This window comes from Nyctereutes procyonoides, unplaced genomic scaffold, assembly GCF_905146905.1.
Source record: "Nyctereutes procyonoides isolate TBG_1078 unplaced genomic scaffold, NYPRO_anot_genome, whole genome shotgun sequence".
NCBI lineage: Eukaryota > Metazoa > Chordata > Mammalia > Carnivora > Canidae > Nyctereutes > Nyctereutes procyonoides.
In genome coordinates this window covers 26996880-27019083 of record NW_026575051.1, presented here as the reverse complement: position 1 = coordinate 27019083, position 22204 = coordinate 26996880, and the positions used below count along the sequence as shown (strand labels likewise).

Genomic DNA, 22204 nt, shown 5'->3' with positions numbered 1-22204 from the left:
AAGTGGAAAATGGAACCAACTGCTACTAGAAACAATGAGCACTACTGGGGTGAAGGCTGTGACTGAGTGACACTGACAGGAACAATGAGCAAACTAGGAGCGTGGCACATCTCGTTCCACCCAGCATCTTTGCTCCCTTCCTATTGGCAGAACCTAACAGCGAGCAGGTTGCAAGGAAGAAATTTGGTTACGAAGACTTAGTCGCAGCATCACAAAGCCAAAAAGAGAAGGGTGGGTTTGATCCTGATAGATGTTTAATAACCAAACACCACAAGTATACAATTCACCCAGGAAAACTTACTTACAATTGAGATTCCTGAATTTCTGATTTTGTAATGGAGTGTAGGCCAGAAATCTTAACATTTGAAAAAGAACCTGGAATAGTTTGATTCAGGGGATCTTCAAATCACACTTTCAGAAATGCTCCTCTAGTTTTTCCAAGCTAAATCCTTGAATCAAGTTAGGACAAGAGATTGTGAAACACTAAATTCCACTAATTTAGTTCTCTGAGATGATTATATTCATAAATGACTTTCTCTTTCTTGACTTTTTCCACTTCAAGAAATGCTAATATGAAAAGTGCCTGTAACAACTGCAGTTGAGAGTTTTGTCTATTATAATATTCATCATCTGTTATTTTGGCATTTACATGTAATTCTTGCTCTGATTTAATACCAGGAGAAGACAAATGTATCTTTTCACATGAATTTGTATACTTTCTTTTACCAGACAAAAGGAAGGAAAGAAAATAACACCTCGAATTTCTTTCTTGCTTTGCTGCTGGGAATCTTAGAGTCATGAGAGCATAATCTACTCTAAGGCTTTGCTTAATAATTTTGTTTTTCTATTTCTTGAAGTTATGAGTTACCTCACCTATTTTTCCCTTGTGATAGGTTGGACATATATAAATATAATAAAAATGATAACTGTTATATCTTTCAAAATACTTTTACATATAGTAACTTAAACTTCCCCACCGATTAACTCAGGGTGAAACAAAAGCCACAGTTTTCCTTTTAGAGGAAATGTGTCTGCTGTGGCAGTTTTCAGAAGGTATTGGGTTTGAATATGAAATCATTTTTCGGCCAGCCCCGGTGGCTCAGCGGTTTAGCGCCGCCTTCAGCCCAGGGTGTGATCCTGGAGACCCAGGATCGAGTCCCACATCAGGCTCCCTGCATGGAGCCTGCTTCTCCCTCTGCCTGTGTCTCTGCTTCTCTCTCTCCTCTCTGTGTATTCTCATGAATAAATAAATAAAATCTTTTAAAAAAAAGAAATCTTTTTTCATATGAATGTACATCATTAAGGCCTCTGTGTACTTTATAAACCAAAATTAAAAATCTATTGGTAAAATTCTACCTTTTCTGTATTTAGTTTCTTTTTACTATTTTTATAGTTGTATCTTGAAAACCTGGGAATGACAACAAAACATTTTTATGCTAGAAGTGGATGATCTCTAAAAATTCAGAAGAAGAATGCTCTAGGTGGATAAGTTGTCTTGCCCTGTCTTGAGGGGGCTTATTGCAGATTGATATGGGATTTCACTTATAAAGATCGTATTGTTTAGAATACCTAAGAAAGCACATAATCAACAGTGAAATAAAGTCACCGTGGACCCTTATTTTATGGCTATTTCTTGATGATTCTTTTTTTTTTTAAGATTTTATTTATTTATTCATGAGAGACACACACAGAGAGAGGCGCAGAGACACAGGCAGAGGAAAAAGCAGGGAGCCATGCAGAGTCTGACTTGGGACACGATCCCGGGGCTCCAGGATCACACCCTGGGCTGAAGGTGGCGCTAAACCGCCGAGGCACCCGGGCTGCCCTTTCTTGATGATTCTTGAAGTTGATTATCTCTTCTAAAGGAGATCACATAACTACCTTTATGTCAGAACCTCCTTATGTAGCAACTGAAGCAGACCCATTGCACTGAATCTTCTACTACAGCAAATAGTATCATGGTATTGCTCCCACTGTCCAAGTAACAGCAACTCTGAATACATATATGAGCAAATACTTGTTTCCTGCCAATTATACTATTTTATTTAATAGTACCATTGTGTTCTTCTAACTAATACAAGTAGTACAATTTGGTAGACACTCAATTTATAGAGTCTTTTTGTAGAAAAAGAGAAAACACTTCCCGCTGTTCTCTTTGCTTATCAGAAGCTTGTCTTGGAAGCAGTTTTGGTGAGAGTGACAAAGAACTCTGTGACATATGACAACACCTCACATTATTTCATCCGAGTTGTATCTAGGTTCTCCTAATGAGCATGATCTACTCTACAGATAGTTAATTTGTTGTTTATCATTTTTCTCTCTCACTAGCAGCATTATTTACAATTGCCAAGATATGGAAGCGATTTAAGTGTCCATAAGAAGATGAATGGATAGGAGGATGTGGTATATATGCATAATGGAATATTACTCAGCCTTAAAGAGGAATGAAATCTTGCCATGTGCAACAGCATAGATAGATCTAGAAGGTGTTATGCTAAGTGAAATAAGTCAGAGAAAGAAGAATACCATATGATTTCACTTTTATGTGTAATCTAAAAAACAAAACAAGACAAATGAACAAAAAAACCAGAAAGAGACTTATAAATACATAGAACATGCTGGTGGTTGCCTGAGGGAAGTGGGGGTGGGGAAAATTGGTGAATGGGATTAACTTCCACTTATAAAATAAGTAAGTCGTGAGAATGTAAAACACAGCATAGGGAATATAGTCAATAATATTGCAATAACTTTCTATGGTGACAGATAACTAGACTTATTGTGGGGATCATTTAATAATGTATATAAATGTTGAATCACTATATTTTACACCTGAAACTACTCCAATATTATGTGTCAACTGTTCTTCGATGAAAACAATTTTTTAGCAGATAGGTTGTGGTGATTCTACTTATATCATGGATATGGTTTTTCAACCTCTTATCCTACTCATAATTATGTAAATTATTCAGCTAAATTCAAATAAATAATAAAAACAATAAATTTGTAGCATAGCTTTTGAAATGCTTTGGATAAAATGTGATATAAAACCTCATAAAATGGGCAGCCCGGGTGGCTCAGCAGTTTAGCGCCACCTTCAGTCCAGGGCCTGATCCAGGTGACCCGGGATCGAGTCCCACGTCGGGCTCCCTATGTGGAGCCTGCTTCTCCCTCTGCCTGTGTCTCTACCTCTCTCTCTCTGTGTCTCTCATGGATAAATAAGTAAAATATTAAAAAATCCTCATAAAATGAAAAAAGTGTAATTATAGGATTAAGATGAAGAAATTAAAGAGCCTTATGGAAGACAAAGACTTAGCTGCCTCTTTGACAAAAGGTCTACACACCTGTTGTGGTCCTATATGAAACATGATCTAAGGGAGCCTGTGGGAAAGAGCACTGGAGAGGGAGTTGGATGACTTGAGTTCTAGTCTGGGCTCTGCCACTCAGTGTGTGCCCTGACCAAACCACTACTTTTTGGCCACCACTCTATTTTATCTAAATAATCAGAGAATTGGATTAATACATTTTATTATAAGATTGCCATTGGCTCTCTCTAAGCGCTCCACAAAATAACCCATGTAGATAAATTTTAAAGTGACATATTTGGTGAAGGTTATTTGGAATTCATTCTGTATTTGGATGCTGGAAAAAGCAAACAAAAGGCTTGGGAGCCAGAAAGTGGGTGAACATAATTGAAACTGTTAATGAGTTACTGTAGGGGAGGCAATGAAAGGACAGGCACGTTCTGCTTATTTTTCAATTTATATAGGTCAAGGGGCACTTTATAAAATATGTGCTATTGTTTCCAAACTATGTTCCCTTAGGAAAGAAATGATTTTGGTGGTTAACGTGTTAATGGTAATATTTGTAGAATTTAGTTATCGCATTTAGCCATCTGTCTTTTACCCCTTTTATGGGTTGTGTTTATATGTCTTTTCTGTTTTTCATGTAATTAGCTACTTTTGTGCATTTTTACACAGGAGGGTAGCTGCCTCTTCCTGATGCTACATGAGCTTCTGTAATATAGAATTAGATTGGGGAAAAAATTGAATTGAGAACTGATTAAAAAAAAAGATTTGTTTTATGTTAGGATATGACAAGCCAGAAATTACTTTCTAGGCAATAATTGAAAAATTACTTTCTATTTTTTTTTCTTTTCTTGCTCAGTATTTTTTTTTTACTTTTTTATATTCTTATTCAGTTTTAAAATGAATTGTGCATGCAACATATTCCCTGCAGCACATATCTAATTATGTGGTCTCTTTACTATCTGTTTACAAGGCAAAAAATCAAAAAGAGTAGTAGCCATTGTCACATTGACAATGATGCCATAAAGCACAGGCCACAAGTTTATTAAGGGAAATAATTATGCCAAAATAATTTTTAGATGTCTATGTCCATTTTTAGTATTTTACTATTTTTACTAGTTCTTAGCAATATTAATTGGTAAGTCTCCTGAAGATCAAGGCCAACATATTTCAACACTTGAAAATAAAAATTCTACAAATATCTAATGGGAAAATAGTCTCAGTTGTAGAATCAAGGAAGACTGAAGATCAAAAGAGACACAGACCAGGAGGGAGAAATATCAATGCAATCCCAGAGAATAACGAAGTAAGACAGTTAGTGGTTAATTTTTTTGGTGACTACATGCTATGTGCAAATTTATCTGTAGTTTTAGAATATGTTGGATCCAGGTATAGAGGCTCCTCAACAAATGACAGATGATAACATGTTAAATCACTCCACAGGTTTACACAGGTACAGGGTAGAAATGATTGTTTGCTGAATTTTATTTTATGTATTTAGTTTTTTTAATCAACTCTTTATTTTTATTTTTTTGAGATTTTAATTTTAGGTCACCTCTACACCCAATGTGGGGCTTGAATTTACAATCTGGAGATCAAGAGTTTCATGCTCTACCGACTGCCAGCCAGGCACCCTGTTTGCTGAATTTTAATGTGCTGAATGTTTATTTCAAATCCAACTGTCAAAGGACGATAACAAATGTCTTTAATGTGAACAGAGATAGACCTTATTGGTACATTAATGATTGAATTTCAGGGACTAATAATCTATTTATAGTACTTCCTAATTTTCTCCATTGTTTATTTGCAAGTTAAGTGTAAAACTTGGAAGTTAAGTATAGTTTTAGCATTGAATTAGAACAGTCACACATTGAATTACTTAATAGCTTATCTGGATTTTAGTAGACTGACCTGTATTTCATTTTCATGGCCTACTTTTAAATTCAATTGAGTCACATAATAGACTGTAACTGAGTCACAAAACAGGAAACAAGCTTGTGCCAAATATATGGTACAAACTTGGCATATGTGGTGTCTTCATTCTGTTCCTGGAAAGACAATTCTGATAATCAGTTTGTCATGAGTATTTCCCTCACCTGGTGAGACAGGACATAGTATAGGTCCATGTCCCTTACCTATAATTATGAAATCCAAAAAGCTATGAAAAGAGGAAGTATTTTAGGAACTTGAAGCTTGACCAGACCTGAACTCATTGAGCAATGAAAACTACTGAACTAACATGTGACTTTTATAGCTTTTATATATGCCACTTAGTGTGAATACTCATATGCTTTACCACAGAAATATTAATGTGTTTGATAATGGGGTGCTATTTAGATCCTACTGGAAGTGTAACATAATATATGGTTTATGTACCCTTTTTTTCTTTCTAAAATCTGAAAGATACTGAATTCCAAAACATATCTGGCTTCAAGAGTACCTTTTCTTTGATCCAAAATCTCTTAATATTTCTCAATGTTGAGTCACTTTTTTAAAAAAAAATTTTATTTATTTATTTGAGAAAGAGAGAGAGCACGATCAGGAGGAGGGGCAGAGGGAGAGGGAGAAGCAGAGCACGGAGCCCCATGTGGGGCTTGATCCCAGGACTCCCGAATCATGACCCAAGCCGAAGTCAGACACCTAACTGACTGAGCCCCGTGGGTGCCCCTTGAGTCACTTAAAAAAATATTTTCTGCAAATTCCCAAGTACATTCATAATTATTGCATTACTATTCCAAATATTAAAGTCAAAATCCTGCTTTTTATCCTCTCTGTCCTTAGTATATTGTGGAGGCTGAATGGCTTGCTGAAAAGAGCCCTCACTATAGAGTTAAGTAAAATCAAATCTTGGTTTGGAGGCTCACAAACAAGCTGTGTGACCTTGGTCAAGTTATTAAGCATCTCTGAGCATTACATTTGTTTACTTGAAAAATTGTGATGCTAATACCTGTATCGCCTCCCAACTTCTTTTTTGTCTCAATCTCAAAAAAGTATGAATCGTACTGAGGTGAGAATGGTCCTTATCCTTTACCACTTTCAGATTCCATTGTTAGTTCTTTGCAATGGGGATGCCTAAAATGCTAATTGTATACAGAACAATTATAAAATTTACTTTTGCTTTTTCTGCCAGGGCCTCAAGATGCCTAGGCTATGAGTTTAGATACAAGTAACTAGAAAAGTAAATAAAATCAACAGAATTAGTATTGCAATTCCTAGGGAAAGCAAAATAATCAACCTAAAGTGTGTTCTGGAAGCAGTAGAATTATGGGAAAGATGTAAAAATCATGTCAATGAATGCTTTGAAAAACTATTGTGTTGCATTAGAAACCTTTTTATGACATTATTTGGGACACAGTCTATGATTAGAGGTGGAGGGAGGGAGGCAGCTCCTAAATCTTCAAATTCTCCATCAGTATCTCTGATACATATGTAATGTCAGAGGATTCTTGACAAATTCTGATGCAGAAATCATATACATATATTTATATTACTTATTTATTATATATATTTTCCTAGTAATATTCCTTTTTTGAGCTTTTAGGGCTTATTTCTCTTTTCAAAATTGTTTCTTTTTTGCAAGGTGCTATTGCTGACAAATGAGGTTACCATTAGGAGATCCATCACCAGTCAGAGGGTTTTGCTTTATAGCAAACTACATGTACATACCTTTATTTTTCATATTAAATTTCTCATTAAAATTCAGGATCCTTCAGACTGGGAACACTAGACAACACTTGGTATAAGAAAACATTGTTACCATGGAGATTGGGAGCTATTAACCTCTTTTCTTTATTGTAGGTAATTTATTCCAATAGCATCAAAAGTTGCTTTCCAGGATAGAATTTACCATTTGATAGATGTCTTTATAATTCCTTAGTGCCATTGGTCTGAAAGGTAAGCTTTTATAGATATATTTTTTCTTTTGAATATTTAGCCCATAATATTATCTTTGAATAATAACATTAAGCATCATTTATTGTGCACTTACTATGTAGCTAACTCATGATCTCATTTAATTCTTAAGATCTTTTTCTTTTTTTAAGGATTTTATTTATTTGAGAGAGAAAGCTAGTAAGAGTGAGAGAGCAAGAGTGGTGGTGGGGAAGTGGCAGAAGGAGAGGAAGAAGCAGACTCCCCACTGAGCAGGGAGCCCAACACAGGGCTCAATCCCAGGACCCTGGGATCATGAACTGAGCCAAAGACAGACACTTAGCTTGTTGAGCCACCCAGGTGTCCCAACCTTTCTTTGTGGTAGTATTATCAGTTAGGATTAGGGTTGACAGAGATAATTATATACCCTCAAATGATGACTTTAGTAGATGGTTTATTTCTCTTTCCTGCTCAGGTATCCCAGAAATAGTCCAGGGCTGATATGACATAGTGGCAGGGATTCAATCTCTGTTTTATGCCTGTCATATGTAGCTTTCTTTCACAAGATTGCCTCATGAACAAAGCAAGTGGTTAGAGCCCCAGCCATCATGTCCATATTCCAACTGTAGGAAGAAGGAAGGGTGAGAAGGTCACACCTTCTTTCCTTGAAGACACTTCCCAGAAGCAGCATATACTGTTTCCACATACATACCAGAACTTAGACTAATGACCACACCTAGTTGTAAAAGAGATTTTTACAATTATTTATGTGTCTAGCTAAAAATTAAGGTTCTATTGTTAAGGAAGAAGGAGAGAATGGGTATTGGGAGACAGCCAACAGTCTCTGCTGCATTTGAGCTATTATCTCCATCTTACAAATGGAAAAATTGAGTCATAGGGAAGTTAAACTACGATCTCACATTGGCAGAGCCAAGATTCAAACCCAGATCTATCAAATGTTGGAGCCCTTAAGCACTACTTTGAAGTTCCTCAACCTTAAAACAGTTATTTGACTTTATTCTGTCTCTTCATCTAAATTAGTATAAAGAACACCTTTCTGACTAAGTCGCTAGGTCAACCTATTGAAACAATGGAATTCTTTATTTTACCAAGCGTTCTTGGCAAAGGACATAGTACTGGTATCAACTTGTGCAATGAAACCTTTACTTCTGCTGACCTTTTGGATAGGTGGATTCACAGAATTTAGTGACAGGGTTAGAAAATTGCCTAGCTGACAGATTAAAGTCTTATTGCCAGTCTCCTACTTGTTCAGGGTTGCAACAGGTTTAAATGTCATTAAAATATGCTTTGCTATCTTATTGATGGTTTAGATTTTAGATTTTAAACAAGGTAATAGAAACCAAGATTTCCAATAAGATTAATAAGAATAAATAGAAAAAATATTTGCCATAGGAAAAAAATTACTGTATTTTTATGATTTATTCTTCAAAGATAAATTTTTAAGTCAATGACAGCACATTCTAGAATAAATCGGACCATACTTCTAAGTTATTTGAAAATTACTAACCACTTAGGTGGCTAACCAGTGATTTTCTAATATCTTACCTGAGTAAAAATCTAAATCATATAACACATTATGAATAAGGGTCTCTTCCTTCCTTCCTTCCTTCCTTCCTTCCTTCCATTTCATAAAGCTTTTTTTTTTAGCCCCAGTTTTATTCAGATCCTTGTTTCTGGCTAGTTTGTGAGGGTTTTTAATCTTTCTTATGTCTTCCCATCTCTCTGCTTTTCTAGCACCAAGAGAGAACATGTGAATGTGAATGAATAAATCAACAAACAAGGAAATATATGTTTTATAAGTTGCAACTGAAATGTTGCTTTGTTGCTTAAACTTTCTAACATTTTATAGAATCTCTGTGTGTTTATCAAAACTTTTCAAGAATGTTATTAAAATTTATATATATATATATATATATATATATATATATATATATATATCAGTTATTCAACAGAAGTCCTTTACTTAACCAGTTACAACAACACTATGGAGGCTGAGTGACTAATCACAAGCTAATGATTCAATGGCGTGCCTACAAGTAAAGAGACATTTTCACTGCTGTGATTATTTGCAGAAAAGGCATTTCAATGTGAAGAAACAAAATTTGGGTTCAAGATGGTAATGTAGGAAAACCCTGCACTCCCCTCCTTCATGGGCATACCAGATCAATACCTGTGAATAGAGCAATTCTTCCTGAAGAAGTGAGAGCTGAGTGAACAGCTTCTGTACAACAATGGATGGTTGGACCACATAGAGAATGGCAAGAGACAGAGACATGGAATGCATGGGAATCCCACCCCAGATGCTGTGACCTATAATGGAGATGGAGAGTACTGAGGGACCAAGAGCAGATTTATCCTCCTTGGGGCACAGAAAAAAAAACCAAAAACCAAAACCAAAACCCAAAAACCAAAACAACCATGGTTTAAAATGGCACTTAGAATTTAAAGATCTCACTAGCCCCTCAGTGTCTACCAAATGATGAGGGGGGGTGTCATATGGGGTGCTCTTGAGCGTCAGAAGGACTGGTGAGCACCATTGTTTTTGCTCACCATTCATCTTGATAGCATAGACAGCAGCAGGGTCTGGGTACCCTAGCCAGCCTGCCACTTTAGTAAGTCTGGGCCCCTAGCCCCATACCAGCCCCCGCGTGACCCCCAGGGTAGCCCCCACCCACACACCTGTCCAAGCTCCAGCCATACCACTAAGGTGGCCTTAGCACAGCACACACCAGAACACACCTGGACAGTAGCCCTGCAGTTCCAGCTGTCTGGCTGAGACAACACAGGTGCCAAGCTCCCTGAGACAAAACTGGCCTATAGCTGTTTCAGCTCCAAATGACTCATCAGGGCACCCTCTGCATAGAGTCCCCTGAGACTGCCTAGCACCAACCCACTTCAGGTCCAGCTATCCTGCCAGTCCCTCATGTGGAGAATTCTGAGACCTTCTGGCCCATGCCCATCTCAGCTCCAGCTGTCCTGCAAGGCTGCTTCCTCCTTGGAAGGACTACCCCCGGACTACCCAGTCTGCACCCATTTCAGCTCTAGCCATCCTGCCAGGGAGTCCTTTGCATGGAACACCCTGAGAACATCCTCCCCTAGCCTCCTGTCCTCCTCAGCCTGCACCTACTTCAGCTTCAGTTGTCTGGCATCTCTGTGTAGAGTGCCCTGTGACTCCCCAGTCTATGCCTGCTATAGCTCAAGCCCGCCAGCCAAAGCCACCAGACACATGCAATCTACCCAGAGATGTTCCTACAGAAGACCATTCCTTTGAGACTGACTGGAAGAAGTGCTTTACTATTTAATTCATAGAAACATGGTTAATCAAAATGAGGAGACAGGGCAGCTCGGGTGGCTCAGTGGTTTAGCACCACCTTTAGCCCAGGGTGTGATCATGGAGACCCAGGATCGAGTCCCACGTCGGGCTCCCTGCATGGAGCCTGCTTCTCCCTCTACCTGTGTCTCTGTCTCTGTCTCTCTCTCTCTGTGTGTCTCTTATTAATAAATAAAATCTTAAAAAAATGAAGAGAGGAATATGCCCCAAATGAAAGAAAAAGACCAAACTCTAGAAAGGGAACTAAGCAAAACAAAGATAAGCACTCTACCTGAGAAAGAGTTCAAAGCAATGGTCATTGAACTTGAGAGAAGGTAGATGAACTCAGTGAAAAGTTCAACAATAAGATAGAACCAATCAGGCTGAAGAATACAATAACTGAAATGAAAAACACACTAGAGGAAATCAAAAGAAGATTAGAGGATGCAGAACAGATCAGTTGCTTTGAAAGATAGGGTATTGGAAAGCAACCAAGCTGAACAGCAAAAAGAAAAAAGAATTAAAAAAATAAGGATACATTAAAGGATCTCTGGGACAAAATCAAGTGTACTAACATTCTCAGTATAGGGGTTCCAGAAGGAAAAGAGAGAGAGAAAGGAGTAGAACTTATTTGAAGAAATAATAGCTAAAAACTTTCCTAATCTGGGGGAATCAAATAGAATCCAGATTCAGGTAGTGCAGAGAGCTTCAAACAAACAAACAAACAAACAAAAACAAAAAACAAACCCATAGAGATCCAGACCAAGACACATAATAATTAAAATGTAAAAGTTTAAAAAAAAAGGTAAAAGATTCAAGATAAAGACAGAATCTGAAGAGCAGCAAGAGAAAATCAAGTGTTAAATACAAGAGGCTATCAGTTGATTTTTTTAGCACAAACTTCGCAGGTCAGAAGAGAGTGGCATGATGTAGTCAATGCCCTAACAAGACAAACCTATAGCCAAGAACACTATTTCCAGAAAGTGATTATTCAGAATTGAAGTTGAGAGATAATTTTCCAGACAAACGTTAAAGGAATTTATCACCACTAAACCAACCTTACAAGGAATGTTAAAGGAATTTCTACAAGTGGAAAAGAAAAGATGGAAAAGATCTTATCTTTTTGTAGTTATCTACAAGGAAAAAAATATGAAAGGAAAAAATTTCACAAGTGAAAGCAAACGCACAATAAAGGTACTAGACCAATCACTTATAAAGCTGGTATGAAGATTAAAAGACAAAAGTAGTAAAATCAAGTCTATCTAAGAATTAGTTAAGAGACTCACAAAATAAAAAGATGTAAAATACGACATCGTATACTTAAAATGTGGAGGCGGGGCAAGGGCACCTGGGTAGTGCAGTCAGTTAAATATCTGACTGTTGGTTTTGGCTCAGGTTGTGATCTCAGGGTCATGAGATCGAGCCCTGCACTGGGCTCTGTGTTCAGTACAGAATTGGCTTTAGACTCTGTCTCCCTTTCTCTTTGCCCACCCCCCTGCTCTCTAAAATAAATAAATAAATCCTTTAAAAGATAAGGAGGAGGAATAAAAATATAGTACTTTTAGAATGTGTTTCAACTTAAGTGACCATCAACTTCATAAAGACTGCTATATATTAGGGATGTTATATACAAGCCTTTATGGTAACCACAAACCAAAAACCTGTAATAGATATACAAAAAAGATAAAGAGAAAGATACCCAAGAATAACACTAAAGAAAGTCCTTAATCAAGGAAAGAGACAAGAGAAGAGAAAAAGGAACAGAGAAGAACTATAAAAACAATCAGAAAACAGTGAACAATATGTCAATAAGGACATATCTATCAGTAATTACTTTAAATGTGGAACATCTGGATAGTGCAGTCAGTTCAACGCTCAACTCTTGGTTTTGGGCACGTGGGATCAAGCTTCCAAGTTTATTCTATGAGATCAGCATTACCCTGATACCCAAACCAGACAACACTACAAAAAAAGAAAACTACAGGTCAATAACTCATGAGCACAGATGCAGAAACCCTCAACAACAGGTAAGCAAGCCGAATCAGTATGTTCAAGGGATCATTGACCATGATCAACTGGGATTTATTCCAGGAATGCAAGGATGGCTTAAAATCTGCAAAGCTTTTGACAAAATTCAAGATTCATTCATGATAAAAACGATCAACAAAGTGGGTTTAGAGGGAATGTACCTCAACATAATAAAAGTCATATATAACAAACCCACAGCTAACGTGATACTGGATGGTAAAAAACGGAAAGCTTTCCCTTTAAGATCAGGAAAAACAATGCTGTCCACTCCCACTGCTTTTATTCACCATGGTACTGGAAGTCCTAGCTGCACAATCAGAAAAGAAAGAGAAATGAACGGCATCCATACTGGAAAGGAAAAAGTAAAATAGTCACTATAACATGGTAAATACACATATGCAATGGAATATTAGTCATAAAAAAGAATGAGGTCTTGCCATTTGCAACAAGGATGGACCTAGAGTATAGGATGCTAAGTGAAATAAGGCAGACAGAGAAAGACCAAATACCATACGATTTTATTTATATGTGGAATTTAAAAAACAAAATAAAAATAGTAGAAAACAGACCCATAAATACAGGGAACAAACTGGTGATTGCCAGAGAGGAAGGGTGTGGAGGAAGGGGTGAAATAGGGGAAGGGGATTAAGAGGTACAAACTTCCAGTTATAAAATAAATAAATGGAATAAATAAGTTATAAAATAAGATAAATAAGTGCCTGGCCGCTTAGTTGGTAGAGCATGAGACTTTTGATATTGAGGTTGTGAGTTTGAGCCTGACATTAGCTGTGGAGTTTACTTAAAAAAAGAAAATCTTTAAATATAAATGAATGAATGAATGAATGAATGAATGAATGAATAAATAAGTCAGTCACAGAGATGAAAAGTACAGCATAGGGAACTTAGTCAATACTACTGTAATAATGTATGGTGACAGGTAGTGACTACACTTGTGGTGAGCACTGAGTAATGTACAGAATTGTCAGATCTCTATGTTGCGCTCCTAAAACTAGTATACCATTGTATGTTAACTATACCTCAATAATAAAAATTAAAAAAAATGAAGAAAGATAATAAGGTGATATGATAAGAAATGCGAGAGAATTCATAGAAGAGATCAAGAGTCCGACCTCAGCAGAGGTTTTTACTTGTTTGCTGGATATCTCTGGTCTGGTTCTTTGCAAACTTTAAGCAGGTAGAGGACCAGTTTCCAGATGATGTGGACAAAAGAGCACAGATTATTAGTATTTAATAGATTTTCCACTAATCCTTTATTATTAACTTATATTTAAATAAGTAATACATTAATGCATATTCCTTATTAAATTTTAAAAGCTCCATTTGTATAAAGGCAAAATCTTCATTTTCCAGTGTGTTTTTTTTTTTTTTAACAGCAATACCTTTATCATATGGCAAGGAGTCTGGAGATAGCTTGGGTTCAACCATGTCATTAAGAACCAAACCTCTTTTCATTTCTCCATGCTCCCATTCTTGATGTGGTGGCTTAGTCCTCAAGCTCCATCCTTCATTTTGGCAAGGTGGCTGCTGCAGATCCTGACATCACATGAAACACTGAGAAGAGGATTATTTCCTTCTGTGGACCACCTTATCTTTCTTCAAAATCCGCAGCAGAATTAGCCTCACTGGCCCCAATTATCTCTCGTGCCCAGGCATAAGTCACTCAAACAAGACTGATTTTCCTGGGGCCGAGGAAGGGTCTGTCCTCCTTTGGATAATGTGTTGAAAGATAAAAAAAATCTGGGGTTTTATTAGCAAGGAAAAAGCAATATAAGGCAAACAAAATTTGCATTGCACATTGTATTTTCAGAGAAATTATACTCAAAATAAAAATTCCATATAAAATAAGTACAAAATCTTTACCACCCACAACTATAGGTATGATGCTTAGTGTCTGATCTAAGATCCATTCATTCTTTATTCTTTCAACAAGTATTCCTCAACCACTTACTACATGTCAGCCACTGTTCTCAGTATTAAAATTAGAGAGATAAACAAGTTAGACATTTATCTGTATTAGGATTGCCTCTAGCAGCAAGTAGCATGATAGTTCAAAGTGGCTTAAACCATAGAGATATGTAATATTTACATAACAGAAATTGAGGACAGACAGTTCATAGTCCAGTCCCGCCTAAAATGTTACCAAGGATACAGGCTCTTTCTTCTCTGTGTCTTTAGCATACTGGCTTGGGTCTTTATTCTTGTCACCTCATTGCTCCATGATTGCCATAGCTCCAAACATCTCATCTGATTTCAAATCAGAAAGAAGTAGTAAAGGAAGCTCTTTTCTTATTGTTTTTACAAGCACTGAAAAACTCTCAGAAGCCTCTTAGCAGATTTCCATGAAATCTCATTGGCAGAACCGTGCTACCCTGTTACGCTCAACAGCAAAGGAGTCTGGAATGGTAATTATCTCACAAAGTACTATGGGCTGTACACATCATTGCCTCTAATAAAATCGAGATTCTGTTTATAAGGACACATGGATAATGATTAGTCTATTACAGTACCTTCCATAGTCCCCTTTTTCATGGAATTAGCTCTCTGGTCACTTTATGGAAAGGTAGAGATAAAACATGAGTCTTTTTATACTCTAGTCTTTGAAATTATATGTGAGGAATTTACATAGTGTCTTTTTAAATAGTAGTGTTTGTTTTGCACATTCAGATAGAAAAATTATTCACTTATATAAGCTTGACATGACCAGGGGATTGGAATCTGTTGGGCTTCACTTGGTTTCCTCTTGTGGATCTAAGATGGTATAAAGAGGGATAGAAATGTAGAAACAGACACTTGTGCTAAGTATTAGTTGATGGTTATTCCTGGGGTAAAAAGTGCCATGGGCAGAGCATTCACCGGTTTCCATATAGTACCACCCCCAGCTTATTGCCATCATCAGCTTATTTGTCTGGCTGCCTCACTAGATAATGAGCTTCTGGAGGGAAGAGACTTATTTATTTCTGCCTTCCTAACCCTGCCCTGTGGATGGTGTCTGCACATAGTATGTACTCAGTGAAGGGTTGGAGGTTAGAGATTATCTTTTAGAAAGTAAAATGTGGAGAGGAAAGTTTGAACAGTGCATATTAAGAGCTAAAACTTGTAGTGTTTAGAAAACTAATTTAAAAAATGAGAAATAGGCAAGTGTTAGAAACAGGTTTGGCGGCAACTAGGACTTAGGAGTAATTTGTCTCTTATTTTTTATCTTTTTCTTTCTGGGAGGTATAGTTGAGGTCATGTGGTGTTTGTGCAAACTGCTTGGGTCTACATGGCAGAGAAGTGGGGCTAAAGTACGAAGGAGGTGGAACTCAGAAACAGTCTGTCAAAACAAGAGTGACTGAAAGCAGTTGCCCTGTATGTTGCATCATTTTTACTGCAATATAAGCAGTAATGATGGACTTTATATTGCAGTCACAAGCTACCATTACTAAGTCAGATAAGTGAATTCAAGCAGGTCTTCTAGAAGTCGAGAGGCCTGTTGTCCTTTCTTTCTTTAAAAAATTCAAAAATAAAATTGCTCCAAAGATACTTTTTAACATTTGCTGTCTTGAACTGTTACTGCATTACAGATTTACATTTTATTGGTGATATTGCTCAATTATGCTCACAATACTCATGTTTTGAAAAGTCAGTAAAACTTTCCTTAAAGAGCAAGGCTTTGTGTTCATCTTCCATGCATGGCATACATCAGAGTAAGAGGGACATGAGAACCTTTCACTGAACTGTGCCCTGTCCGAGGTCCAAGACTAACTAATCCTGGACGTTGGCCAAGTCAGTTAGCCTATCTGCTCTTTGGTTTCTACATCTGTGAAATAGAGGTGTGTGAGAAGATGGTTTCATGATTTTTTTTCTAGCTCTAAGATTTTATGATTATAACATATTAAATGCCTACATTGACAGGAACTGAAGAGAGTTCAGGGTTAATACAAGTACTTGCCCCACAAATTAGGTTTATCACTCATCTTTTGTAAATCATCTTAGAAATTATTATATTGGACATTTAAGGAAATATGGCAACTATATAAAATAATTAGAAAACAAATAACACTCGGCATATTTATTTTGATGCCTATTTCTACAAATATCCAATGTACATATGCATAACTGGAATCACACTGTATACAGAATTGATGTCTGCCTTTTTCCTGCTGAATTTTATATTGTGAGCACTTTCCCATGCCACTAAAAAAATCCTTAAAAAAACCCAATAGTTTTCTTTATTTTTTTTGTATTTTAAATATAACACAGATACAGAAAACTGTATAAATGAATTGTTGTAAGGTAAGCACTATGATAGCCACCACTTGTCTCAGCCACCCCAGAAACACTCTTCTAACATGAACCACCTCCTGCTGAAATTCATTGCCTTAATGACTTTCACGGTAATAATATCCTTACTTTTATTTTTATTTTTACCACCCAATGTACATCCCTAAATGTTATCATTTAGAGTTGCCTAAAAACGTAATTTTTAGTGAATATTTATTCCATCATATAAAAATACATCAATACATGCACATACAGCTTATTGGATTATTTACTTCATTTTTGCACAGTTGATTTATTTATTTTATTTTATTTTTTGATTTGATATCTGTTCATGTAATGCAAAAGTTTGAAGGCTTACAGGAATGTGGTGAAAAGTGTTCCTCCCACTTCTGTTCTCTAGCAACCTGGCTATCTCTATGACAAGTTGCCAGGAAGTTGTTTTTGAGAAAGAAGGAGCCTAAGAATGGTATTGTTATGTTTTCAGTTTTAATGTCCAAAGTAGTCTTAAGTAGGTACAAAAAATGTAATTCTTACTAAAGCATGAAAAATCCCTGTAATTGATTCTTTTCTATGATATCAACAGAGTTTCTGGAGTGTATATGTAGTTTCACTCCTAGGTTAAATTCATAACATTGAATGTTGTATGAATTGAATGTGAAATAACTGCAGAAGGAAGTCTAGGATCAAATGAGATGTAAATAGTATTGTGGTATTTTACTTTGCTCTACTGTATAGGTGAGAGACTCAAGTGGCTTCGGGTCTTTGGCACAATGAGAAACTCAGTTTCTTACATTTTGCTCTGGCAGATCAAGAAATAATGTCATCAAGATAATTATGCTAATGCAAAAATACATAATTCAGAATGAAGGAATCAACTATATAATTATCTAATCTGACCTGTACACAATTTTTATGCACTAGGGTTTTTTGGTTGCAAGAAACAAAAGCAGACTGCTTAACTGAAATAAAAGGAAATTGTCAGATTTGTCAGAAGCGTTCAGGTACTCATTGACAGAAAGGCTGGAGAACCAGGCTTTGAAATGGACAGGGCCAATACAACTTAGGAGGTCCAGGAATTGGGGATGACAACAATGGTTTCAAATGGTATTAAATAGGTTTTGGATATTTTATTAGATTCTGGTAGAAACTGTGTGCCTGATAATGGAACATCAGGTGACTACACAACCAGAACTGTCCATCATGATATTATCAGATACAATGTTAGTGCTAAGTTTGGGTAGATATATCAGCAGACTTATGATAGAAATGAAACATTGGGATCCAGCCTGAATATGTCCAGAAGGCATGAATAAATTACATGTACATGTAATTTGAACTCCGACGTCACCTGCCACTGCTGCACCAATGGACCTCTCTCAACATACTTGGGATCTCATGGGGTGGAGGAGAGAGAATAGGTGATCCCCTATGACCAAGTGAGAGAAGAAAAGACAATTTAGGCCCAATTTACATGTGAATATTCACCATGCATTAGTGCTAGCAGAAAACGGATTGCCACCACATTACAGTCCTACCCAGCGATGGAAGGATAGTCTTGAAAGGAAATTCTCTCTGTAGGCGGTGTTATGAGTAGTACAAATGGCCATTGACTTAGTATGGAGAGAGAAAAATGTACTGAGATGTAGATATACTGAGGCTCTGGGACAGGTGGGAATGGCTTGACTGCTTTGTCAGGGTCTTGGAAGAAGCAAAACTGGAAGATTCTCCTGGTAAGTCATCCTCATATTGGAGCTTTTATTTTTCTTTCCTCACTCTTCTGTTCTGTCACTCCCATTTCCCTGGGATTGTGGAAATACTAATAAAGGTAGTATGACATGAACTTTTGCCTCAGCCATGAGGGCAACTAGACTCTTGAAAAGTTCAGTGAAATATTTGTGGGCAATTCAGACTCCCAGACCAAATTATACAGGCTCTGCCCAAGCAGTGATATATATCTAGTGATGGCTCAAAGTATTCTTAAGACTATTTCCATTATCTGAGAAAGAAAATGAAGAGAAGTTTGTCCAAATTATTTCTGATAACTTTCAAGTATACTCAAGTATAAGTCTCTGAAAATCTCTCTAACTTAACCATTTATGAAATAATTGGCCTAGCAATCAGAGATAGAAATCTGTTTGTGAACAGAATGGATAAGAAAATTATCTCAACAAAACAAGAAGCTATCTCATTCTCCTTATCCTAAGAAAAATCGATATGTAATCAAGATTTTTATTTTTTTTCTTGAAACTACTCCACAGGTTGAATTTGACTATTTCTCCATACTGTCAACTCTGCCGAAACCTAAGCAAAGAATGTAATTACCTTTTAAAGTATTTCTCCCACTCTGCTCCTTGAGGAGTCTGAAACTGTTAAACGACTGGCAACTGTTCTCCTTAGTTTAGCACTTGGCGTATCTCCCTTCTAAGGACATCTGAGATACCCTGTATTCCACTAAAAATAAAGGATGGAAGGTAGAGAAGTGGGACACCTAGCTGGCTCAGTCGGTAGAGCATGTGACTCTTGATTGCAGAGTTGTGAGTTCAAGCCCCACGTTGGGTGTGGAGCCTACTTAAAAAAAAAAAAAAAGAAAAAGAAAAAACATAGTAACATAGTTCCTTTGCCTCATTTCATAATGTTTGGATGGGGATAGATATTAATAAAGTGCAGAAAGTTTCCAGCAGGAGTAAGGAAGCAACTGAGAGTCAAAATGTGGGATGAGGTGGGTGTTCTGTATAACATGGCACAGCAAAGGAGAAGGAAGGTCATGTCTGTGGTGTTGACCGACCAGTCACATATGGTGATGTGAAAGAGAAATGAAGCACAGCCGATCATATTATTTTGGGTGACATCATTCATACTTTAAAAAATATTTTATTTAAATTCAATATGCCAACATATGGTATAGCATCCAGTGCTCATCTCATCATGTGCCCTCCTTACACCTTTCATGCTCAATATGGTGTGACAAGCCACTTCCTCATCAAATCAGCTGATTGTGTCACCACTCAGCAATGGGGACTAAACTCCGTTAGTGAACTGACTATATCATGAACCCTAGAGCTTTCCACGACTCATAACTCCACCTTGAATAAAATCTACTTAGCTTCTCTTGTACTGCAATGACTGAGGTCATTAAGCAAATGATAAGGAGCTTCCTGGGTTTTCAGAATGGCTCAAAGAATTATTTTAATTTAACCATGAGTTGAAAATAGGTAAGGCAATTTACAGAAAATGGTTAAGGATGGTGTATCAGGCATCTTAAATTTATGACTGCCCAGCATTCGTTTCCCCTTCTTACTTCCACATTTCTTCTAGAGAAATTATAATTGTATTATTATTATTAATATTATTACTATACTATTATTATTAGTTCAGCCTGATGGGATTGTACTCCAGGATGCCCACCTATACTTTCTTAACCAAAGTTTGAGTATATGATTGAAATTAGATCAAACAATCATCCCCCGGAATTTAAATCTTGGGTAGAAGATTAAAGACAGAGAAAATGGTAGGAATTCATCTAACCCAGGAGTAAGGTCCTTAGATGTTTGCCACCATGACATACTGTCATCCCCAGAACCTGGGCCTAGGGATACCTTGGCTCTGTACATTTTCCAGTCTGGTTCTTTAGCCTTCTTGCCTGATAATGAGGCCTGGTATCTTTTAATAAGTTTTCTTTGTATAAAATAACTGGAGCCTATTTGTTTCTGTTATCTACATCTGTAGAACTTTGGCTCATTCAGAAAGTGTACCTTAGCAATTAGGTAGGTTAAAGAAAAGTTGAATGTATTGCTATAAGATAAGTGGTATGGGACTGTAGCCAGAAGTAATACTATACTTAATTATTTAAACAACAATTTTTTAAAAATTTAAAATTTAAAAGACTTTAGAAAATATTTACTAATGATAATTACAAAAATTTTATAGAGAAAAAGACTAGAAAAAATGTTGAACAAAAGCTAGGAAATATATTTTTGATAATTATGGTAAAAATATGAAAGAGATGACAATAGGTTTTTAAAAATGTCTCACATTGATTCCTTGATTGCCATTGACAGATGAGAGCATAGGTCTTATTCTAGCTGGAGTTATTTCTGATTACCACACTATTCCTCATTATTTAAATCCTACAGACATTTTCTGGCTAGGTCTATATTTTTAGGTATAGAGGTATAAAATTTCAGGGCAATGGATTGATTTGACTCAAATCCTCCTAGAAGTGAGAATTGAATAGTGAGTTTAGTCAGATGGAATTTAATATGATCCAACATTCGGGATTTATTTATTTTTCCCTTTGAAGGTTCAGTAACACTGATGATTTGTGTGGGAAGAACGTCTTGATGTATCATATTAAAAAAAAGTGAAGGCCTGATTGCTTGTCACATTCCATCTGTATCATTATTATTAAGGGTCACCAGGTATAATCCTCTTTATCAACAGACTTAATATATTTTATTACCTTTCTTTGTTTTCCATGTGCTTTTTTTTGGCAATGGAAATGAAAGCTTATTTTTATCCTATGTCTGAATTTCATTCTCACAGAAATTATGTAAAATAGAACAGAATGAGCCATAGAATATCAAATATCATAACTTTTTTTTTTATTACAGAAGGACTTTGAGAATTATTTCCCTAAATAGATAACTGGTTAGCATAAAGAAAAGACTGAATGGAGTCTGATGTCACAGTTCCACCAAGACTTAACTCTCTGCTTTTTCTTACAGAAGCTAACACTTCTGCAACAGATACTATCTATTTAAGGAGAAAAGGTTCTGAAGTCTTTGCTGTCAAGGCTTAAGGTGATAAGTCTCCCTTTATCTGATAAGTCTGTGTGATTAAGAATTTGTGACAAACTGTACTCAGCACAGAAAATTTACAGTAATGTTTATTTATTTATTTTTATTTATGTGAGAAAGAGCATGAGAGCATGGTGAGGAGGGGATGGGCAGAGGGAGAGGGAGTCTTAAGCAGACTCCAAGTTGAGTGTGGAGCAGGAGGCAGGGCTCAAGCTCACGACCCTGAGCCAAAAGCAAAAGACAGACACTTTAACTGACTGTGCCACCCAAGTGCCCCTACAGTAATGTTTACTTAGTAGTCTAAGCTTTCATATAGCACTGACATCTTCTTTTTTTTTTAAAGATTTTATTTATTTATTCATGAGAGGCACACACACACACACACACAGAGAGAGAGAGAGAGAGAGAGAGAGAGAGGCAGAGACACAGGCAGAAGGAGAAACAGGCTCCATGCAGGGAGCTCAATGGTTCTGGGTCTTCAGGATCATGCCCTGGGCCAAAGGCGGTGCTAAACCGCTGGGCCACTGGGGCTGCCCTTACAGATTCCTTAAGCAGCAGGAACTTCCTTAAGAATGATCTTCTTTGGGGAA

General features: G+C 36.7%; 1 long non-coding RNA gene across 1 annotated transcript in view; it reads left to right on the top strand.

Annotated features, from left to right (window-relative positions):
* The window catches only part of LOC129512735 (uncharacterized), a 62420-nt gene that overhangs the window by 32278 nt on the left and 7938 nt on the right, over positions 1–22204 (top strand). Inside the window, exon 2 of the long non-coding RNA XR_008665091.1 lies at positions 7104–7199. This is a non-coding gene — a long non-coding RNA (uncharacterized LOC129512735). The remainder of the gene's footprint in view (positions 1–7103; positions 7200–22204) is intronic.